The following is a 17,604-nucleotide window of genomic DNA, read 5'->3' as shown; positions in this document are numbered from 1 at the left end:
CAGAAATTAAAGATAGCTGGGTTTTTTTTAATGTTTATTTATTTTGAGAAAAAGAGAGAAAGAGAGAGTGCACATGAGCAGGGGAGGGGCAGAGAGAGAGGGGAAGAGAGAATCCCAAGCAGGCTCCATGCTGTCAGTGCCGAGCCTCACATGGGACTCAATCTCATGAGCCATGAGATCATGACCTGAGCCAAAATCAAGAGTTGGACACTTAACCAACTAAGCCATGCAGGCACCTCAATAAGCTGGGTGTTAGTACAGAATTGGCTATAAGGTGGGCTCTACATGGCAGAACCAGAGCCATGGCAAGGAGTGGTCTCCTTATTTTTAAGAAACAACTTCATCACAACTAGAGCTGGCCCAAACTAGAATCAGCTTCCCTGGGAGGAACTGAATTTCCCATGACGAGAGATGGGGAAGAGAATGGCAAGCTAGGACTGAGGGCTAGATGACCCCGGAAATTCTCCCAACAATTTTTACCTTTCTCTTACACTAACGTCAAACAACCTGATCGTCAGTAGGTTCTTAATTGTAATTCCCAGCCTTACCATCCTAGCACTGAACAAGCCGATGAGATCAGGCCTCTGGTATGAACACAAAGAGAGAAATGTGCTAGCCTATCTGAGAAGAACTCCCACCCGAACGGATGTGAGGCACCAGGAAAAAGAATGGGAGAGGTGGCCTCGCCCTGTCCTTTGAGCAGCTGTTACTGCTTGTCTTGGCTGCTTTCTGTTCCCTGATGAATGTAAGTCTCAAGGAAACCATAACCACTTAATAAAATACCGCAGGTAGGAGTGAAAAAGAAGCTGCCCAACCTCTCTGCAACATGGCTAGAAATTCCTAGATGAGATAAAATTTAATCTACGTGCCGGCTGAATCGTGTAGTAATGGGTAAAAAAACCTTTTTCAACAATGCTGATTTGTTCAAGTTGTCACAAGGCACCACAGTTAAAACGAGGTGCCATTTCTGTGATGCTTAAAGTTGACTTTACTTTGGGGGGAATGGCAGGAAGTGTCTGGCCTCTGTTGCTCTTGGAGCTCTAAGGTTACTATTTAGTTGCTTGGCTTCGCTTCACGTCTGTAGCCCCTCAGCGCCTCTGTTTGACTCTGTGTTTGATATTGACAAACTGTTAGTTATTCCTGAAAAGGACAAAGTCTATCTGGTTAACTATGTCGACTTCGCATGAACTAGCATGGCCTGAAGCAAGACAATAAAAGACCTAAAGAACCACATGGACATATAAGTACCCGTGATGTGCCATCGCCTGTTTGTCTTCAAGTTTGCCTCACCTGTGGCCACTCCTTCCTGCCCTCTGTCCTCAGCAACAGGTCTTGGGTTTTGACTTGGGAAATAGGGCTGAGGCCTTGCAGGCAGGACCACAGAAGACCTCCCGTTTAGGTCTGTTTATATTTTGCCCAAGAAAACTGCAGTGAAATCATGACCACATGTTTCTTTTTTATCCTTGGCCCAATCACGGAAAGAAGCTGATTTTCCCGCTGAGCCACGACCTAGCACCTGGATGCAACTCAAAATGCCTTTATTTTTCTCTTTGTGTCAGCAAAGTGGTAGCTCTGTGCTTGTAAGTAGCTGTGATGTCTGGTTTACTGGGAAGTTCAGGAGACCCAGATTTAGGTCTTGAATCTGATGTTCTCTCATTGCCTGATAATTGGATTTAAACAAAAAAAAAAAGAAGAAGATAACTTTATCTCTTTGGGTCTTAGGTCCTAATCTGCAAAACTAGAATAAAAATCCCTTTTGCTACCATTATTCAATGATGTGAAGAGAATGAATGTGAAAATGTGCTCCAAGCAATCCCTGGCTTTCAGCCTTAATAAAACATTTTATTAAAGCTCTGCCCTGAATGTAAGGTGAGTCCACTGAGAAACGCCCTGAGTTGTTTTCCCAGCAAGGGCGGGGGATATGCGCCCTGTCCCCCTCACAGTCTCACCTGGTTTCCCCGGGGACCTGGCAGACAGAGTTTGGGGTACGGTCCAAGTCTGGGAATCAGTCTCTTTTTCCCATTGTGTGAAGCTAATTGGCCCTTATGGAAATTGGACCCATGCCCTCGGACTAATTAACGCTATTGCCTACGAGCTCCAGTGGAAGGAACTTCCTCAGACTTACACTTATTTTATTTAGTAGATAGCAATTTGCATTTTTAAAAGATATCTTGCTCATAGCCTCTGGCCACTAAATATGCCTCCGATTCCATGCACACTCGAAGCAATGCAGCTTTAACATTACACTCTGGCTCCTGAGGTCTTACCAGCTATTTAATACTTGTTAATTTGTCAGCATGGCATCAGTGGAGGGAGGGAATAAACTAGGGGTGTAGCCCTCACTCTGCCACTAAGTAAGTGACCTTCCTCGAGTAAGTGATTAGCCTCACTAGACCTGTTTCCTCATCTTTAAAGGGAGAGAGTTAGGCGAAATGATCTCTAATGCCCATTCTAGGTTTAAAATTCTATGATCTTTACCATTACATGCTCTGGGAAAGTGCAGCTTCATTAATAAATAGCAGCATTCACTGCCTGTAGGAGAGAAAGCCTCAGTTAATAACTGTGTCTTCTCCTCACACGCCACACACATAATTCTTCATGAGAGTTAATGGGAATTAGAAACATCACTAGCAAAACAATCGATGCCCAAACCTTTAACCCATGACCTCCCGGTCTGTCATTTAGTTGCCTGTATCTGGTCATCTTTCCTAACTGGGGCAACCTTAACCCCGAGCAGAACAGGCTGAGGGGTGACGGACGTCAGGTCACCCTGACCTTTAGGGGGAGGTGTCTTCTCATCAAAGGTCAAGTCCTCCTGGCACAGCAGAAGCCAAGACAGATGGAGAAGGAAGGGAGGTGAACACCTCACACCCCATTGTTCACGGAGTCGGTAGCCTGGTCTGGAATAAGATGCGCGGGAGGGAATCCTCTTGAAGAATTTACAGGGTGGTTTTTTCACGTGCTGTTTTCATGAAGCATTTCGCCATACACCATTGTTACTATGCACACCTTGTGATCTGCCATTTAGGTTATTAGATCAATAGGGCCTGGTGATGAATTATACATGAAATTGGTGTTATTTAACCAATACCACATAATTTCAGTTAAAGTTCCTGGCTCATCTGTACCCAGGAGATTGGAAAACCCACAGTCTAGGGTTGCACCGCCCGTGAAACCCTCAGCATTTCTCTAGCAACGTGGACAGCTGTGCACAAACGCAGTCCCAGCAAAATCTGCTGTGGTTTTCTTTCCTGCAGGAACCAGAGATAGCAAACAGGAGAAGTCACATGTAAAGGAGCCTTTCCTGCCTAGCACCGGCCGGACACTATCTGGGATTTCTCACTGTTCCCTGCATTCTTACCCTTGACCCTTCGGTGCTATCCAGTTCCCCCTGTGTCAGGTCCCTCTGAAAGTTGTGATTTCCTCTCCTGACAGGCGGCAGGAAGGGGAGAAAGCTGCGAGCCAACCTTTGCTCTGAGAGCACTGGAGGGTTATTAACAAAGGGGACACATGACAGGGTGTTCTCAGGAAATATTGATAAAGTGAGAAAGAAAATGAGGAGAGAGATGCCTTCACACCACCCCCGCCACACACACCTACACCTACACTCACTGTCTCTCTCTCTCTCTCTCTCTCTCTCTCTCTCTCTTTCTTAGATTGAAGGATGTGGCTATACAATGGGGAGAAGATTAAAACCTATCTCATATGGAGTAAATGAGTCAATCAATGTAAAGACCTTAGAATATAGCCTGACATAAAGTAAGTGCTTTATTAAGAGTGAATTACTGTTAGTGCTTTATTACTAATTATCATGTGATTTGGGGGAAAGTAACCATACACAACAACAGACCGTTTCTCACCTTGATTTTGCTCACATTATGGGCAAGAAGACCCTCAACTCAGAGAAGCAGCAATATACATGTGTTCCCATAGTCCTTTGCTCTTTGACTTTGTTCTGTTCTTGCTGATTCCAATTCTTTCCCGCAGATCTTGGCCTTCGGTGGACATTAGACTACCCAAGCTCTGCTGCTTGCATTTGTTTTCATTTAAAATTTTTTTTTAACATTTATTTATTTTTGAGACAGAGAGAAAGAGCATGATCAGGGGAGGGTCAGAGAAAGAGGGAGACACAGAATCTGAAACAGGCTCCAGGCTCTGAGCTGTCAGCACAGAGCCCGACACGGGGCTCAAACCCACGGACCGCGAGATCATGACCTGAGCCGAAGTCGGACGCTTAACCGACTGAGCCACCCAGGCGCCCCATGTTTTCATTTTAAAAATATATTGGAAGCACAGGTATAAAAGTAAGAAACCTGGATCTGATCTCAACCCAGATACTTACCAGCTAGTTAACCTGGGACAAGTTCCCTAGCGTTTCTGAGTGATGGCTTACTCACGTGTAGAACAGGGCAGTAGTGTCTATCCTGACTGCCCCATGGCATTATCATGAAAATCCAATGAGACCCTATAGTGTGAGAAGACACGGGAAGAGCAAATTGCTATAGAAACATAAACAGAGTCTAGGCAGGTGTTTGAGTTAGCTTTTATACCGCATCCAACACTGGTTACATAGTCTGTATTGATAACGAAGATTTGTCACTAGGCCCAGGAATAGCTACGTTGCGTCTTATCATACCCGCATCATCGTCTTCGGCTCTCAAAAATCCCAAGCCAGACGTGGAAAGAAAGCTTAGTTCAATACTCTTCAATACCACCATTTGCTAACTCAGATGCCTGCCTTTTCTTCTCTCACTAAATTCTGGCACTATAATCAGGTTGCAAGCTCCTTCTGTTTCAATGGAGGTTTTTACCCCTTGCCTTTAATGTAAAGTGACAGCCAAATCTTCAGAAGGTTTGGTGTTAAGATTATGTCTTTTACATTCCTACAGTCTCTGTTGTTTAGTTCAGCTTGTCAGGCTGTCAGATAAAGGCCCATGGAGCATTCTACAAGGAATTATTAATGAAGATTCGGCTGGTTTTTCTTCTGGAAACGGATCACTTCACTTTTCATCTCACTGGCTTTTTACATTAACACACTAAAAATAGCTGTGAGTATTCCAGAGAAGGAATTATCAATATTTGGCAGTGTATTCCTTGCTTGTTAGATTTGGTTCTTTCCCTATCTAGGGCACAGAAAGATGAATAAATCTTAGTAGTATAATCCCCGAATCGGGGTCCATGTATTTTTACTCGGAACGTGAAGAACTGAATCTGGTCTCGGGACCCCTTGCTTTAAGTATAGACCTGACTTTGCTTGCCTGGAAAACCACTATTTAAAACACAAAATTTAAGGACGGTGGCTTAAGGAAAGTAGCCCACGTTGAACTCACACTATACCAGCCCAACCGTTGTCCTTCCACAAATGTCCATTCAGGATAAGGTTGACAGCTGAAGCTCCATAGCTATTGGCTGGCAATCCACACGGTCTTATTTGTGCGCTTCAAGTCACCGAGGCATGTTGCAGTCCTTGGCTCTGTGGACTCCACTGAGTCCTCCTTCATCCCAGCTCCTCTTTCACAGAGACAGCCACGTGTGTCAGAATATTATATGGATGGAGTTTGACATCTTTATTCATCTTCTATTTATGGGATGAATGTACAGTGAAAAGGTGGCTTGAGACCATCAAACCCACGTCTAGCTGTGATCTAAGAGGAATTTAACGTAGGTCTCCTGAGGTGAAGGGAGAAATGAAAGAAAGAAATGAAGTGCCTGTTTCAATTTAATACTTTGGGCCTTTTTTTTTTTTTTAAGAAAAAAAAAATCAAAAGCCTGGGACCTTCCTTGGCCCCCTGAAGTTTTAGGGTTTCAGATGCTCGGAGATACAATCTGCACAATTTCTTGGCATCTGTTTTTACCAGACCGTATATTACCACTATAAAGTAGCCTGAACAGTGGGGTCCTCCCTACTGGGGGCCCACTTCAAAGGCAATGTCTGAAGCCCCCTGATGCTGGGTGTGGGTGAAAAGCACCGATTGTTGTGTTTGGTTTATTAATTACTTAAAACAGAAACGTAAAAGCTAATTTTCTTCTCAATTTTTTTATCCCGTGTTCCTTCTTAGAGTTAACATCCTCCAATCTGTTTTCTGTCGGAGGAGTGACTTTAGTTCCAAATATTGGTGTGATGTAATTATTTAACGCCTTTTAATCGGGGGCTAAGGGCAGGTCTTGCAAGAAGAACGTTGCTGCCTTGTCCAAGATTTAGAAAACACGCATTTAGAGACTAAGACAGACCAAACCAATCTCCCGAAGTTACACCGTGAAGCATGAATAGAGCTAGGGAGAGAACCGAGGCTTCTCTTACTCAGTTTCACCACGAAAGGAAGATTCTTCCCAGGACATCGGCCACTCTGGAATCCCCTGAAATCTAAAGAACACGTCCCCCTGCGCCCCCACGAACCAAACGTTCCAAGTTCTACTTGCCGTCAGTTGTTCCACCCGACCACAGCCGGCTTTGTGCTGCAGATTTCTCAAAACTGAAGCAAGTCAACAGAGTTCTCTGTGGTGTGAAGCAAAACAAAAACACCCCAAAGTTCATGTGTTGTCACCAGACAAAAATTTGCTCAGAACAAGCAGAAATGAGGAGTTAATGGATCCCATATGTGGCCACTAACCTAGGTTTATGAGATTTTTTTTTTTTTCCAGGAGATTTCTGAAGAGTTTCTTATAGCACAAAACAAGATCAAACACCCATTTTCCTGTCACACAGGACAGCGCATGATCAATCCGTAGGTCCCACCGCCTCACCCCGCATTTATCTCTGTAAGCACGGAAAGAAAAATTGGCCACAGTGTGTGCTTTGCGAGGAGGGGACTGCGCCATGTGGTATCGGGGAGCAGGAAAGCGTTTGAAGATGTAACCTGTTTTCTCACAACACGAGTGGACCGGCCCGCACAGTCCCCGGGTTGGCATTAAATTCATCCTAGACAGCCGGACTGATGAAGCAAAGGTGACAGCTGTGGAATTTTCTTCATCTAGGAAGATCGCACGTATGCAAAAACTTAAGTGTTTTCCTCAAATGTCAATCAGCCCCTTGAAGTCTCAGACTTCATTCAGCGGTCAGGGAAGGCATTTCCTCTGCACATATTTCCTATCGTATCGGGCAGCTCAGCGACGCAGAGTTTCCGGGCGCGTTAACCACATTAGGCACAGGGTGGGGGAGAGATGGGTGGTTGTGCTTATTGTTTTTGTTGTTGTTGTCCTCGTGGTGGAAGGGGAGGCAGGGCAGCTGTTGGGGCTCAGATGGTTTCCATTGTTATTGTTTTCTTTCCCCTTTTGTGTGTCCTGAACTCTGAACTGCAGAAAGGAGACCGGCACTTCTGTTAGTGGCAGGGCTTCTGCAAGGCAATTCCAACCGCTAGAATGTCCCGTCAGTTGCAGAGACAACCGCAGCAGTCTCGGAAAGAGGTCTGTGGGGTGGTTGCTGGGCTCCCGGGCCACTTCCCTCCTCCCTCCGCATGGAAACAGAACCCACGAGACAAGTGGGAGAGGGAGGGAACCTGGCTGAAACGTCTGGCCCCGAAAAACGAATGCTTTGGGATAAAATGTCCCGTTAACCGGTTAACCAAGAGCACACGAAGCAAGAGCACGCTGGCAGCAGAGGCTCGAAGCACCCCGCGAGGCCCCAAAGTCTTGGGCTGCTCCGTGTGACAGAGAGATGGGTCTCCCCCAGACAGGTTCACAATTCCAGAGCCGCCCGAGGCCATTTGGAGGGGAAGTTGAACCGCTCACCTTGTGAGGAGTCAGCGTGATCTGTAGAGATAATGGAGCGTTCAGCCTGACATCCGAAACCCGGTGTATCTAGGAAGAACGGATTCTTGCTGGGAGGGGAGACAGTAATTGTTTTTAGCATGACAGATGAGACATTCTGCCGATTCCCCACACCTGGGAAACAACTCCTTCCCGGTGCTCAATATTTAAATGAAGGTGTGCAAAGTCTTCAGCTCCTGTCCGTCTCCTCCTTCAAGATTACTTTTAAAGAAGAATGTCCTTCCCCTGTAATGTTACACAGAGAGAGGCAAAGGTGGCATCAATTTTAGAGGACTGTTTGCTTTTTAATCTGATCAAAACAATTAAGTCACGGAGAGTCATCTAAGAGACTGTAGGAAACATTAATCGCATAGCTGGACTGGGCTTCGTGACGGTGGGGAGCCTCGTAAATAACCCTAGGACTTGAGCCGAAGAATATAAAAGGGGAGAGAAAACAGAAGCCAGTGGTGAAAGATCCCTGATGTCTCCTTTGAGGTGAAAGTATATAAATATATAAACAGTTGGTTCCCTCAAGGTCATTTACAGTTTAGTCCCTCCTCGGGTGTTCCCATTTAAAGCTGTGGTCAAGTGAATTAGCCAGAGATGTTACTATTACTTAAAAAGAAAACCAGCATTCCTATAAGCATGCCAGTCTCAAATTTAATGTGTGTGTGTGTGTGTGCGTGTGTGTGTGTGTGTGTGAGAGAGAGAGAGAGAGACAGAGAGACAGAGAGAGAGAGATGTCCCTCCCTCAGTCTCCTATCCCAGGGTGGACAAGATATTTGACCTGCATAAACATTCATTTGGGGAAATGCAGCACTATTTTCTCCTCCTCCTGACCTAAAGCCTCTTCTTCAAAACATCAAACCAAACAATACACAGAATAATGTTGCCTCTGAGAGGGATTTTCCCTCTCATCTCCCTCCCACTTCTGCTAGGTCAGTCTGTCTTTCCCTCCCACCCTCCAGCCCCTCCTCACCCTCCCCAGCAAACTCTGGAAAAACAGTAGTAAGTAACATTTGTGCCTTTGGCAATAAAACCACAGGCCTCGCAAACCCCAAATGGCAAAAAGACATTTCCATTCCAATCCCAGTTTTAAATTAAACTGTAATGAAAAATCAGCAGTGGCAGCTGGGACCAGAGACACTGATTGTCTCTAGGAACAAAAAAGGAGGGGAACAGAGGGGGAGAGGAAAAAGAAAAGAGACTGCAAGGAAGCCTCGCTCTGGTAATAAAGCAGCTGGTAAACCTTCAAGTAAAAAGAAATTAGAAAAACAAATCTAGTATAGAGACAAGCAAAGATGGCTGTTTCCCTCTACAATCACAGTGAGGCGGTCACAAATCACCCACCACTTTATGAATGGACTCAGAGGGGGCAGGGAAGGAGGCAGATGTGTGAGCCTCTACTGACACCTGGAGGAAGATCAGGGAAATTCTCAGGGGTGGGGCTGGGGGGGGGCGGGCAGTAGTTGGCCCCACCTCTGTGTCCTGGGAAGGAGTGGGGATTTGGGCTTTCCTTAGGATCTGTGATCTTAGGCAATAGTGAGGATCTAGAGGCTTTCTGGAAAAACAGGAGGACCTCATTGCCTCCATATTCTCTGTAAATAAAAACTGTGTGTCAAAAGCATTTGACTCCAACACAAGTTTTGTTTGTACCAAGGAATGTGCAACCTGATTTTTTTAAGATGTTTTGCTCTTCGCTTGTATTTTTTTAATGTTTATTTATTCACCGAGAGAGAGACCAAGAGAGCAGGGGAGGGGCAGAGAGAGAAAGGGAGAGAGAGGATCCCGAGAAGGCCCCGTGCTATCAGCGTAGAGCCCGATGTGGGGCTCGATTGCACAAACCGTGAGACCACCACCTGATCCAGAATTAAGAGTCAGACCAACTGACTGAGCCACCCAGGTACCCCTTTCAGCCTGATTTTTAAAAGTGTATGGCATAGGCACCTAACCAGAAATGAGGGGGGAAACCCCAAGATTCGAGCATTTTTATCTACAGTTTTCTAAACTTGCAAGGCTCTGCAGATCATTCAACATGTAATTTATGCATATATATCTGAGTGGAGGTGAGAAATCCAGAAAAGACCTATACTAATCTGTAAGCGTCAAAGATGCTGCCAAGTAGTTAAGGATCAAGACAGTCAGTGGACTTCTAGGTCACAGATAAGAACTAGACCCTGGGAAGCCAGCTTCCTGAACCTTCATTTGTTTCCAGAGCACTTCAAGAAGCTGATGAAGTGAGTGGACCCTACCCAGAAAAACCCTCCACTACAAGAGTGTGTGTGTGTGTGTGTGTGTGCGCGCGTGTGTGTGCACACAATCGTAGATGCTCACAAAACCCCTTGGGCCAATCTGTAAGACCCAGGTTGGCTTCTGTAAAGAAACAAAAGCAGAGAAAGACTGCAACCCATCCACAATGAAGACTATCGTGATCACACATGTGAAGAAACTCGGATGAAATTTAAAATGACGATTGCCTATTGAGATGTCAAATGAGAATTCTTTACAGATAGGAAAACTGCCGAAACCAAAACCACACAAGAGCTGTGCAGAATAAACAGCTCCTTTAAAGCATGCCCTTGTGATTGCGACTTACTCTTGATAGACACTGGGGAGACAGACCTATGACATTTGGGGGCTCCCTCTCTGAAAACCGTCAGCAGCACGTATGATGATGCCAAATGATTGCTAAAGTAGAAAATTCCGTATAAAATTAAAATTATTTATGTTAACTTATCATCAGGTGCTTTTTGTCATGCCTCTGGGATGTAGAGTTGAGTGGGGGCCTAGTAAAGCTCTGGAGGATCCTTTGGGGAGACATTTAATGAAGTCGGTCTTGGTACCTTGAGAGAAGTGATGCATTCATTTCCCAATGGGTCCAGCTGACCTTTACCAACTGTCCCAATAAGAGCTATTGTTTCATTGTTAGTATTTTTTAAGTGATCTTAGGTTTGGCTATTACCTTCTGATCCTCTTTGCTAATTTCTAAAGTAAGATACTAAAATTGTATTAATTGATATAGCTTAATACTGACACGTCACCTGTTTAAAGTGTGCAGTCCAGTGGGTTTTAGTATATTTGGGGTTGCACAACCATCACCTTAATCTAATCATGCAACATTTGCATCACCCCTTGCCATCAGCAGTCACCCCCCATGTCTCTCCCCAGCCTTCGTCTCCTTTCTGCCTCTATAGATCTGTCTATTCAGCATATTTCCTGTGTTGCAGTGACAGTAGTTGAAAGCAAAAAAACAAAACATAACAAAAAGACTTTGGAAGACTGTGTGAATGGAAATGTTTTCAACCCCACCTTTGTGGTCTAGTTCGTTGATTGTAGATTCTACTCTTCCTTCCTCCTTTTTTTTCTCACTTCCTTTTTACTGCCTTAATTTCGGTCTCTGTGTGTTATCACTAGAGGGTGATCTGGAGCAGAGAGAACCACAACTTCCTTAGAAAAGATTAGATGCTGAAGTTGAGCTCAACGGCTATAGCTAAAAGTCTTTTGATTCTTTTTATATTTCATTGTACATACACATATTTGTTGTGGCTATTTGAGTCCACTTCTCCTCTGATTTTATTTAGCAAAAGTTATCCACTTCATAGAAATGACTATAAAGATTAAGAAAATCAAGGGGCGCCTGGGTGGCTCAGTCGGTTGAGCGTCCGACTTTGGCTCAGGTCATGATCTCACAGTCTGTGAGTTTGAGCCCCGCATCGGGCTCTGTGCTGACAGCTTAGAGCCTGGAACCTGCTTCCAATTCTGTGTCTCCTTCTCTCTCTGCCCCTCCCCTGTTCATGCTCTGTCAAAAATAAACAAACATTAAAAAAAAATTAAAAAAAAAACAAGACGATTTTATTTCATTGGCTAGGCAATATTACAAGCTTTTCCACACCAAACTTAGCCATGAGCCATGATATGTATCCAAGCTTGTTTTTATCTATGTTATTGTATGATATTTGGTTATGTTTTGTAATATGATGCCCTCCTAATAAATGGGTGCTTTGTAGAATCAAACACTTATTTATAGCTATTTATTGCTTTCTGAGGTGTAAGTAAAACTACCTGATACAGGTTTTAAGACCTTTGCTCGTCCCCAGTCTCTGAATTGTGTTTATTTATTTTGGGTTTGCACAAAGAAACAAAACCACATGAATTCAAGGTTTCTCCTCACCTTTCCATTTCCCAAACATTAAGTAAGTCATAATCATCCAAACTTCCTGTCAGAAATTGCTTACACACATAGTATGAAGAATGCAATCAGGCCCTACGGTGGTGGTGGAGAAGGTAGTTGGGGCACCTGGGTGGCTCAGTAGGTTAAGTGTCTGACTGCGGCTCAGGTCATGATCTCAAGATCTCACGGCTGGTGAGTTTGAGCCCTGTGTTGGGCTTTGTGCTGACAGCTCAGAGCCTGGAACCTGCTTTGGATTCTTTGTCTCCCTCTCTCTCTGCCCCTCCCCCCACCCACAAAATAAATAAACATTAAGAAAAAGAGAGAAGGTGGTTTAAAATCGACAGAAGATAAATCCTCTGTTGCCAAAACCACATAGTGATGGATGGAATGCGGATTTGGGAATAAGACAGAATTGTATTCCAATTTCTTATGTGCTGTGTACAGCCCTTGAATTTTGTGCCATTCTCTAACTTCTCCGAGCTTCTGTTTGCTTATCAATTAGGAAGAATATTATCTTACCAAGATATGCTCAGTATTTGACCAATGCCTACTTTCCTCCTTAGAATGGAAGGTCCCCAGGACAGGGCCGTGCCTGATGAACTCACTGCTGGGCCCAGATAGGTGTTCCACATACACATTGAGTAAAAATTACACACATGCCCATCTTGTGGAATTTAATAGCCTACAATAACTTTTAGTTTAAGGTAGAAATTAATCTTATTATAACAAAGGCCCATGGAGCCATTTGCTATATTTTGGACACCCCACTAAAAACTCTACATATATGCAGGTTTTCACAGAAATCCTGAGTGATCATCTCCATTTCACAGAAGAGCAACTGAAATTTGCCTGAGTTCCCCCAGGTGATAAGTGACAGCACCAGGATTCAACCCCGTGTGTCTGGCACCAAAATTTCCACAGGTAACACTCCACAACTCTTGTCATCAGGGTGGAGTGCAGGGTGTGAAGTCATTTAAGTAAATGTAGGAGAGAAACCACAGAACCCCTGAGCCCCTGACCAGGACTGTTCAAGGGTATGAGGGAGAGTGGGCTTGGGATCAAGCTGGGTTCCTACCCAAAGCCCAGAAAAAGCTGAGTGAAGTCAAAAGCATGAAGTAAGAGTTTTCTTTTGGGGACCCTCCTTACTCTAGCAGTCTTTACCTCTAGCATTGCAAGGGGTCTCCCCGCTCCCAGGTACTCAGAGCCACTTCTAAGAACCCACTGAATCACTGCTTTATGCTTCCGAAGGAGGGTGACCCTCTATACTACTTTCAAAAGAACGTCCACAAATGAGGATTGACTTAGAAACAAAACTCTTTGGAACCATGAACCTCCAAGAGTTGTCATTTAGCTGAACTTTCACTTTTTTTTTTTCCTCCAGAAATTTCCACTAGAGAAGAGGCACTCTTCTTAATTAAAGCCACTGTCAGAGACCACAAATGGCTTTTTATAATGGTTTCTAAACCAGAAACACCATGGTGTAGGTCTGTGCGGTGTTTCTGAATCTTAGCAAAGAGACGAAATTCTTTTCTTATATTGTGAAAGGCTTTAAATAACAAGATTATGTTTACTAGCGCACTGTGCACAGAACAGAGACTACACATGGTAACGTAGAACTCAAACATATAAAATCCATTTTCCATGGGAAGTAGCACATGTTGTATTTTAAAAATATGAATTCCTGTATGTATATGTATGCAGATGTTCAATCTTAGATCACTTCCAAATGATCCTCCCCAATGGAAGAGTTCTTAGCTGTGTCTCTCAACGTGTGTTCTGAGTCTCCCCTGCATTAGAAGGTCACCTGAGTGCCGTTAAATGTGCAGGTTCCTGACCTCCGCCACAAAAAAAAAAAATTACTTAGAGTCTCTGCGGTAGGGCATTGGAATCCTCATATTTAACAAATATAACAAAACTTTTAGTTCATGCCAAGATCTGAGAACCATTGACATATAGTATAGTGCAGTATTTAAGAACGTCCACTCTGGAATCAGATCTTGGTTTGAAGCTCAACTGTCCCATCTATTGAATGATAATAATCAACCCCACCCCCAGATCTGTTGTCATAAGTGTAAGTGTCAGAGCCTCTCTTCTCCCCCTTCCTCAGAGGATGCTCAACGTTGCTGCCCGGCTCCTGGCAGGACTGAGGAGGGGGAAAAGAAAAAATCTGGAAAGTGGGAGAAGGAGGAAAAGACAAAGAGTAGGCTAGTAGGGGCTGGAGGCTGGGTGAGAGGTGAGGAAGGGGAGGAGCCAGGGACAGAGATTGAGGCAGAGTAGAGTTTGGGGAGAGAGTCAGGAGAAGGTTTTTAGACATCTTTTTCAGCATGCTATATCCTTAAAGTCTCCCTTTACAACTTTTTCATAAGGGTTTTCAAAATAAAAGCTCTTTTTCAAAGCACTTAGGAGTCAGGTTTCAATTTCTTTTAGACCCATTACCATTCAGAGACAAACATGAATACTGCGGGGTCCAGATTAAGCAGTTGTTGCAGACAACTGAGATAGACACAAGGCCTGGCAAATAAGTGCCGCTTATCAAAATACCTGACTTGACCCTAAATAATTCAATCATTCTACCTGTCCTCCTAGTTTCAGGCCCTACTCCTACTCCTATTCCTTAAACACTTGCTCCTAACCCAATCTGCCCTAAATTTCCACTGCTTTTGCTTCCCTTTACTACCTTTGCCTGTTCATCTTCTAATGTGTCCCTTATTTATGTTTCTTCTTCCCCTTTTCTGAGGCTTATTTTCTTCTTGCCCCTTTGCATGCATTTCCCTCCTATCCCACCACCTTCTGGGGCAGCCTCTCTCTGTAAGCTCCTAGGGTCCAAGCTTAAGGCAGCACGTCAAGGAAGTCTACACCCTGGCTTTCTGACTTCATGGACTGGAGCGTGGTAATGTGTCTGGTATTTAAGAGGGAATTGGAAGAGATAACCAGAGACCTAGTACTGTGAGAAGGAGCTGGCCTGATCTTGCTGGCTTTGAAGATGGAAGAAGGGGATTAAGGCAAGGAATTAGGGCAGCCCCCAGAAGCTGGAAAAGAAACTAGATTCTCCCTAAAGCCCCAATAAAGGGATGAACCCTGATGACATCTTGATCTTAGCCCAGGGATATCTGTATATGACTTCTGATCTATGGAACTGTAAGATAATAATTGTTCGTTTGTTTTAAACCACTTAGTTGGGGGTAATTTGTCACAGAAGCAGCAGAAAGCTAATACACTTAGTCTCGGGATGCACTTTGGGAAAAACCCAAATTTAAGATGGTAATTGCTTTTCTTCTTGTTCTTGGGGTGTTCAGTCCTAATTTCCCTGATATATCATGGGGTAAATGCTTGGTGGATAGGACTGCCAAAACAATGTAGAAAATTGAACTAATTTGGAATGATGTCTGGCTAATTACACTAAACCTCTGTCTCTTTGGCAGAGGAGCCCTTACCTTGGAGCTCCAGAAGAGTCTCACTAGGGTAACGGTTTTAATTAGCTCGGCTCTAGCTCATATCCACTGCCTGGTTCTGCATCTGTTGATATTTCCCATTTAGAAATAATGAAATAATCGACACATTCCAGTATGAAGAAATAATTATTGTTAGAGACACTGGTGGGTTAGGCTATTACCTGAATGCAAATAGTTTCATATTCTCCTGTAAAGGCAATGATTTCTAGCATTAGAAATAATGTAATATTTCTTCAGATCTCCTAATGCAGTGTTCCTTTAAAGTGAAAGCTCTGGAAACAAACGACCATAACCTTCTTATTTATTTATTTTTTAAATCCTCAAAGTATTGGCCCATCTCATCTTCTTAGTCAAAGCTTGCTTCCTGGTTTTGCCCTGCTAATGACCTCAGCTCTCTCTTGATGCTTTAGGACCAAGAGCTCTTTGATTAATCATTCTCTGTGTTAATATCAAACAGCTCTTGCATTCTTCAAACAGATCGCTGCTTCTGTTAAATAATGCCCTAAATATACAAAGCAGATAAATGATGACCATTGAGCCAATGGGAACAGAACTGAGCTCCAAGACTGCGTTGCAATTATAATGAAGAGACACATAACTGATGAGCTCCATATCTGAACTTAAAATGATTTGTGAAGCAGAAGATCAAGAAGAGGACAGACGGAGGTCTTCGAGTTGCTATGATGAAGTATAGACAAGGGGTAGAAAGCATTTTCGGTTGCTCAATGTGCATGTGCGTGTGTGTGAATATGTGTATTTTTTTTTTTCTTTGAAATGGTTAAATGTTTCAAGGAGTACACCCTCTTTGGGCCAGAATGATAGGCATCAGGGTTTTATTTCATTTCGGTCTCTTGCTTATTTTAATTTATGAGGTGTGGAGAATATTAGTTTTTAGGATGATTTAATATTTTATGTTGTAAGTGATCTTCTGCAGTCAGTTTGTTAATTAGATACTGCAGACAGGCTGTTTAATATCGTGTGTTGACTCTGCAGGAAGAAAGGAGGAGAATATTTCTCATAGGCAAAAAGAATCCAAGGCACATGATCAAAGTTCTCTTACAGACCATGTGTTGGAGGTGCTTTGCTGTAGAACAAATTGTATTTTGCCCTTAGAAAGGCTCCCTGAGAGTGCTGGAGATAATTGGAGCCCTCTCTTGCTTTGCTCCCTTAGAAGTTTTCTGGAGTCAGGCAGGAAAAGAAGACAAGAACCTAAGCTTTTTATTTAAATTTAAAAAAAATGTCTGGGAGAATTAGAATACTTTTGGAAATCTGGAATCCATTGAAATGGATTGTCCTTTTTTGAGGTCCTGGAAGGACACAGTTTGAAATGGTAGCTTCATGTTATTTCCTATTGGCCCGGTTCCCAACCCCACTACCTCCTAAATAAAAAAAAAATAATGATGTAGGCTACTAGTATATTAGTTACATATTTAGTTTTTCCCCACTCCTAGGCTCTCCAAATTAAAAGCTGACATTGAAAATCTAGAGGTGTTCTCTTCTACCTCTGACAAAGGAAGAAGCTGTTGGCTGGCTTCCTTGGTTGGTGTCTACTCTATGGGTTGACCTTACCAAACCTTTGCAAGAGCAAGGAAATTCACCAACAATATGCTTTATCACACAATTCCATTACATGTACCTTATTTTTGCTTTGTGTAAAACTAATGTGTACAGCTACAGGGAGATAATTTTTAGTGAATATTCAAAATGTGTTGTGAAGTCAGCAGACTGATAAATTGGGGGCGCCTGGGTGGCTCAGTCAGTTGAGCGTCTGGCTTCGGCTCAGGTCATGATCTCACGGTTTGTGAGTTCGAGCCCCACGTCAGGCTCTGTGCTGACAGCTCAGAGCCCGAAGCTTGTTTCAGATTCTGTGTCTCCCTCTTTCTCTGCTCCTCCCTGGCTTGTGCTCTCGCATGCGCTCTTTCTCTCTCTCTCTCTCTCTCTCAAAAATAAATAAACATTAAAAACAAAGAAGAGTGATAAATTGAGTAGTTCATTTTAAGATGAAATTCAGGTACATAAAACTGAAGGCTATTTTTTAATGTTTATTTATTTGGGGGCACATGGGTGGCTCAGTCAGTTAAGAATCTGACTTCAGCTCAGGTCATGATCTCACGGTTTGTGGGTTCGAGCCCCACGTTGGGCTCTGTGCTGAAAGCTCAGAGCCTGGAGCCTGCTTCAGATTCTGTGTCTCCCTCTCTCTGCCCCTCCCCTGCTCAGGTTCTGTCTCTTTTGGTC

General features: G+C 43.7%; 1 long non-coding RNA gene across 2 annotated transcripts; it reads right to left on the bottom strand.

Annotated features, from left to right (window-relative positions):
- Positions 1-4,527: 4,527 nt before the first annotated feature.
- Positions 4,528-11,440, bottom strand: LOC102901460. Of its 2 annotated transcripts, XR_006583487.1 has the most exons (3): positions 11,056-11,440; positions 7,729-7,992; positions 4,528-7,293 (listed from the first exon to the last, which is right to left on the bottom strand). It is a non-coding gene; the product is annotated as an uncharacterized LOC102901460 (long non-coding RNA). The 2 variants fall into 2 exon arrangements; XR_006583486.1 differs by having other exon boundaries at positions 4,528-7,992.
- Positions 11,441-17,604: the final 6,164 nt, after the last annotated feature.

The sequence above is a fragment of the Felis catus genome, chromosome C1 (genome assembly GCF_018350175.1).
Source record: "Felis catus isolate Fca126 chromosome C1, F.catus_Fca126_mat1.0, whole genome shotgun sequence".
NCBI classification, from domain to species: Eukaryota; Metazoa; Chordata; class Mammalia; order Carnivora; family Felidae; genus Felis; species Felis catus.
Note: the sequence above shows the minus strand (reverse complement) of the source record. Positions and strands in the feature narration are given on the sequence as shown.